This window comes from Tupaia chinensis, unplaced genomic scaffold, assembly GCF_000334495.1.
Source record: "Tupaia chinensis unplaced genomic scaffold, TupChi_1.0 Scaffold139677_1, whole genome shotgun sequence".
NCBI classification, from domain to species: Eukaryota; Metazoa; Chordata; class Mammalia; order Scandentia; family Tupaiidae; genus Tupaia; species Tupaia belangeri.
The window spans coordinates 2,040,480-2,046,984 of record NW_006199558.1 but is presented as its reverse complement, the minus strand read 5'-3'; the positions used below and the strand labels follow the sequence as shown (position 1 = coordinate 2,046,984).

Below are 6,505 nucleotides of genomic sequence, written 5' to 3'. Positions count from 1 at the left end.
TCTGCAGCTTGTCTTTTCTTTCTCTTAATATGTTCTTTAGTTAAAGTTTTGACAAAGTTGATTTTCTCTAATACACTTCAAAATAAAATTTTAGGGACCAGCAGATGGTGGAGCAGTTACATCGCTGGACTCCCACATGGCCAACTATCAGACCCAGTGACTTCAAAATCACACAGGGTGTGTGTCTGTGCCTGCCCAAGATCCCAGGAGGAGAATGGAGAAGGGATTGCTGTGTGGCCATTATCTCTGGGGGATGGATTCTCTCTTTCTATCTCTCTGCAGCAAAAATCTCTGTCTCCAAAAACAATTTTTTTCATTCCAATGGGCACATGCACATATAAGGGAGAAAAAGAGAGAGTACTTTACTATTGGACCAAGAAATGTCATGATCCCTTTTCCTGCTATTCTTCATCCCAGAAGAATCTTGAACTTGTGTATGTGCCCAGAGAGCTTGGGGCTAGACTAGAATCATGGTCAAAACAATGTAGGATTTGGCTTCTCTGCACAGTATTTAACTGCTATGCTGTGGGGCTATCCCTCTAATTTGCTTTTAAATACACTTCCTACTTACCACACAATGCACAATTTTAAGTTATGCTTTTAAGGGTGGAACATTGTCTTTCAATAAATCCCTTGAATTCTGTATTTAATACTTAATTTTCAAGACCTTGTAAATATGATGGTTTCTTAGTAATATCACAGAGGATAACTCCAATACGACATGATCTAGGGATCATTTTTATTTACTTCAGTAAACCAAAACTGATTTATGGATATTGTCCCTGTTATTCCCATTTCTCTATGTACTAATGAAAGCTTTGCCATATGAAGAGGCAGGTGCTGAGACCAGCCATTGGTAGCTACCACAATGGAACATTAAATCCATTGAATCAGAATCAAAAAAGGAAGATTGGTTTGAATATTTATTTTGTCACAGTAATTCTGAGCCATATTTCAACTAAGGAAAAAAAAAAAAGTTAAGTGCTAAGGTCAGAATCATTTGACAATCAGGAGAAGAGACCATCCCGCTAATATCTAATAAAAAGTTGAATTTCTTACTTGCTAAGAGGAAACTATGCTTGTAAAACAGTCTCTGAACAGAACAAAAAGCCATTTTATGTTACATTTGGGGGAAGCAAGAGTTTAAGAATTGACTGATTTTCTAAAGTGAGGGAACTGAACCAGAGCTGTTGCATAGAATCAGGACTGATAGATTAGGACTAAATAGAAATCTGTTCTGTGGTTACTTGTGTGCGGTTTCAGACCAGAGCCTAGGAATCAGTCTCTCTCTTTTATGGACTTTAATAAGATAGGAACTTTTAAAAATGACAGATTCCCAGCTACCATCCCATACCTATGAAATCAGAAACTTCGGTGGTGATCAGGCATAGGCAGGGACTGTTGCTCTTTCAAAGCCCCATCAGCTCTTCATTGTTATAGAGGTATACTTATCTCACATATATACATTAGTCATGCATATTCTGACTGATATAAAGTAACTTAAAGTTGATTTGGGTTTGTGATATTTTTGAGATCACTGGAAACACCCTGACGTGGAGCAAAAACCAAGGTCAGGAAACTTCTAGAAAGGAAGCTACAATCTCTAAAGGTCCTCCTAGAGCCAGCAAAGGCACCAACAGTACTAACTGGGATGATTCCTCCTGCATTTCCTCGAATACCAGGCACTTTGCTCTTATCTTTCTGTTCTTTCTGTTTCCTCCACAAACGGCCTGAATCACGGGGAAGAAAATCCTCTCAGAACCTTTGGCCTCTCATTTACCCCTTGGAGAGAAGACATTACCACATCATACATTTAGTCACATATTTCAAGGTCAAAGTTCTTTTTATGATTATGAAACGAGTCTTTAAATTAGAGCAATACAACTTACTTACTGAATCTTTTAGTAGACCTATTGGCTCTCACCATTGTGTCCTTTGGGAGAGTCCTATTAGAAGTTCAAATCTGTGTGTTCAGATTGAATTTGCTCTATTTTCATTCTTTTAAATTCCCTACCTAATTATCTGCTCACTTATATTTGACCTGGAAACTTTTTAACTTTTTTTTTTCAATTTCTAACTCAATAATAACATGTGTTAGACTTCAAGTATACGTGTTTTACAAAGAAAAGCTAGGTAAGACTGTTGTATACCTTCTTTCTTAAAAATTTTCTCCCTGTGGTAAAAACATATCACTTATTGTGGTTCTTCTGTGGTTCCTTCAGTACCACTTTGTTTGTTTTAGAGAGAGATTTTTGCTAGCTGATACATGCTCACCAGAGACACAGAGAAACAGAGAGCAAGTGAGAAATCATTCCCCAGGGCGTATGGCAATGCTGCAATCCCTTCTCCTTCTTCTCCTCTCAGGATTTCGGGCACACACATGCACACACACCCAGCATGAGTTTTAAGCTGCCAGGTTCAGGACTCAAACAGCAGTCAGCCATGTGGGAGTCTGACACTGAAATCGCTACACCACCTGCTGACCCCTCATTACTTGTTTTTATTTTATTTTTTTTAATTATTTTATTTCACTTTATTTACTTATTTATTTATTTAAATTTGACTAGAGAGGGACAGAGAGTGACAGAGAGGAGAAAGAGAGAGAGAGAGAAAGAAAGCAAGCCACCAGGTCTGGGACTCAAACCTTGGTTAGCCATGTGGGAGTACAGTGCCCCTAACCACCATGTCACCTGCTGGTCCAGTACTCGCATTTAAAAATAATATTATTACTGGGGCTAGCTTGTGGTCTCATGGTTAAGAGAGTGGGATCCCACACAGCCAACGACAGTTTGAATCTCTGCCCCCAGCAACTTTGAAAACTTTCTGGGTACCCAAAATTCTGACAAGATGGAAAAATGGAGGAGAAGGGATTATAATGTGATCATGACCCACTGGTAGGGGGTGCTTTCTCCCTCTCTGTCTCTTTCTCTCTGTGGCAAGTTCATGCACCCTCTGGCAAAATCATACACACACACACACACACACACACACACACACATTACTGTATTATTTGTCTAGGGCTGCTGGAACAAATTCTCATAAACTATAGGGTGTTTGAAATAACAGAAATTTATTTGTTCACAATTTTGGAAGAGAAGTCCCAAATCAAGCTGTTGACAGGGTCATGCTCCCACTGAAGACTCTATGAAAAAGAATTCCTTCTTTGTCTTTTCCTGTCTTCTCATTCCAGCGCTCCAATTTCTGCCACCATCTTCACAAAGCAAACTTCTCTCCTTGTATCTTCTTTATGTCTGTGTTTCCACATGATCTTCTTACAGGAAATCTGTCACTGGATTTGGGGCTCAACCTTACTTGACATCATTTTATTCAACTAATTAAAACTACAAAGATCTGCTTCCAATAGGTCACACTTAGAGGTCCTGGGTACACATGAATTTGGGAGGACATTGTTCAACCCAGTTTTAAAGCTTCTCTTTTTCTAGACAAATCCCCCAAGAACTCGCTATTTTTCTGCTCCAGTTTGGACTAATTATTTTTCAAGTCTATAGTTATCTTCCTGAGACTCCTTTCACTTTATAGTTGGAGAAATATACTCCTTCCTAAAACTCAGGCTTTCTTTTTTTAAAACATCAATTATATTTAGACAAAATTTACATACAACAATGTGCCCATTTTAACACAGTTTGACGACTTCTGGCAAATATATAAGGCTGGCAAATGTACAACACCCTAACATCAAGATTTTCATCACACAGAAAAATTCCCTTATGCACACTTGCATTCAATCCTTTGTACCACCAGCCAGATAAAATTAACTTTTTTTGACTACAGATTTGAGCTTCCTTTTCTATAATTTCATATAAATGCAATTATTCAGTGAGTATTACTGTGTCTGGCTTCATTTCCTTAGGATAATGTTTCTGAGACTCAGCCATGCTGTTACTGTTTCGGTAGCTTGTCCCACTATATAGCGATATCTCAATTTGTTTATCCATTTCACCTACTAAATTTTCCCACTTTGGGACTGCTGAGAATTATACTGCAATATCATGTACAACTATTTGCACGGACACAGTTTCATCTTAGTTAAAAATCTAGAAGTAGATTTGTTGGAATGGAGTGTATGCTTTTTTATACAAAGCTGTCAAACTGTTTCCTAAAATACTTGTACAATTTTACAATGCCATTAGCAAATATGACAGTTCTAATTCTCTACTGCCTGTCCAAAACTTGATGTTGTGACCCTTTTAATTTTAGCCAATCTATTGGGTGCATAGTAGTAAACCACTGTAATTTTATTTTGTCTTCCTCTAATAACTAGTAATGTTAATATTTTTTTTCATTTGCTCATTCATTATCTGTAGATCTCTTTGTTTAAAGAGATCTATTTAAATCTTTCTATTTAAGATCTGTTTAAATTTTTTATTCATTTTTTTAAATCGAGTTGATTATCTTAATGAATTGTAAGAATTCAATAAAAAGATAGACTCAAAATAAATGTAAAATAATTTCACATTATATTGTTTCCTCCTATTGCTGTCCTTTGTCAGACATATCATTCTTTCAGGCTGCTGTAATACATTCAAATGATACTTCCTAAGGCAGGGTAAATACGTCAGTCCTTAGAAGTTTAAAATATATGTTAGTTTCCCTTAATCATATTTAAAATTTTTACTCAGTATAGAATTCTAAGTTGAGCATCATTTTTTTCTTCAGAACTCTGAATACTGTCTTCAGTATTTCAAACTATTTTATATTTCAAGCATAGGAAAATAAATTTCCCTACCTTGTAAATGAAATATATACCATAAATGAAGTTATGATGAATTAACTGTTTAAGTATTTAAATCAAGTTTATACTAAAGAATGCCATTTTCCTCCATTTCTTTGCCCATTAAAAATAAAAGCCAGTGTTAGTATGACTCATAATGAATATTTAGAGATTTAATCTAGTAAGACAGGAAAACACTTCTTTTGTAGCATAAAAAATGATTGTGCTGGGACCAGCCGATGGCATAGCGGTTATGTTGCTGGGCTCCCACATGGCTAACTATGATTGGAGTCCCGGACCAGGTGGCTTGAAACTCACACCAGGCACATGTGCGTGCCCCAGATTCTGGGAAGAAAATGGGGAAGAAGGGATTGCAGTGTGGCTATCTCCCCTGGGGGTGATTTCTCACTTTCCCTCTCACTGTGTCTGCCTCTCTCACTCTCCTGCAAGTACACACACCTTAAGGCAAAAACCTCTTAAAAAAATAATAATGATTGCGCCAAGTACACTCCAGAGAAATTGGCGGTCAGATACACCTGTAAACCATGACATTCTCTGGTTCATATTATCGCTACTGCTTCATGTTACATCATTCAACAATTTTCAAGGGCATCTATTTACTTTGTATTCCATTTACAGACAAATGGTCAAGTTATTTGCTGTATTTACTTATTTATTTTATAAGAATATTTTCACTAAGGTTTTATCTTGATGACAAAACTAAACTATGTCACTACCTCCCACCCCATCTTGAAAGGTTAGTACACTGAGTGTTACAAAATAGTTATGAGCCATTTGAAAGATTAGAGCCAATATTAACCGACAAGGAGCAACCTCCATCTAAATCATAAAAATGTTTAAGTCAAAGAAAAAAAGGGGGGTGGACAACAGTGATGAGATTGAGCAAGATCCTCACATTTCACCAAATACATTCAATCTTGGCTAGAGAGTAACCAAATGGAAACAGGATACTATGATACAAAAACTTTCACAATAGCTCGCTGTACACACCTGTGTTCCAAGTCCACCCCCATTCCCCTAATGTCTCCAGCTCAATTACTTCATGGCTTGTTGGGCCTGCCAAGGCAGCGGCACATAGATCTTCTATTTAATCCAGTCTTTGTCATACAGCTGGCAGGTCTGGGTATCAGCTCGGCAAACAAGGCCGCTGAGTTCTGCCAGATTGTCGATAAAGTCAAACAACTGGCTGATATCGTATGTGAGGGAGGGACTATTGGGATTCATTCCCTTCAGATGTTCTTCTTACATTTTACAAACATCTTCCATAAATTCATTTGCAGATTCATAGTCAGTGTAAATTCTGCCTTCTGGCCTCTTAGTGGGTTATACCTTCGAAATGGTGTGAAACATCGTGCCAAACTCTCTTCGCTACCTACACCACCTCCACCACCCACTCAAGTGCACCACCTGCCAACAGCCAATCTCCAGGAGAGGAGCATCAGAAGTCATTGGAAGCACAATGCAAAAGCTATATTTATTTATTTTTAAAGACTTACTGGGGACCAACAGTTGGTGTAATGGCTATGTCACTGAATTCCCACTGACCACAGTTTGTGTCTCAGACCTGGTGGCTTAAACTCATACCGGGTGCATGTGTGTGTGTGTGCCCAAGATCCAGGGTGGAGAATGGAAGAGAAGGGATTGCAGCATGGCCATCTCCCCGGGGAGGATGGGGGGGTGTGATATCTCGCTTTCTGTCTCTCTGTCTTTCTAGCAAGCGCACGTGCCCTATAGCAAAAATCTCTCAAAAAA

The 6,505-nt window shown here is 38.1% G+C and overlaps 1 pseudogene; it reads right to left on the bottom strand.

The window, feature by feature from the left end:
* Positions 1 to 5,593: 5,593 nt before the first annotated feature.
* On the bottom strand, positions 5,594 to 6,103 carry LOC106736395 (enhancer of rudimentary homolog pseudogene; annotated as a pseudogene).
* Positions 6,104 to 6,505: the final 402 nt, after the last annotated feature.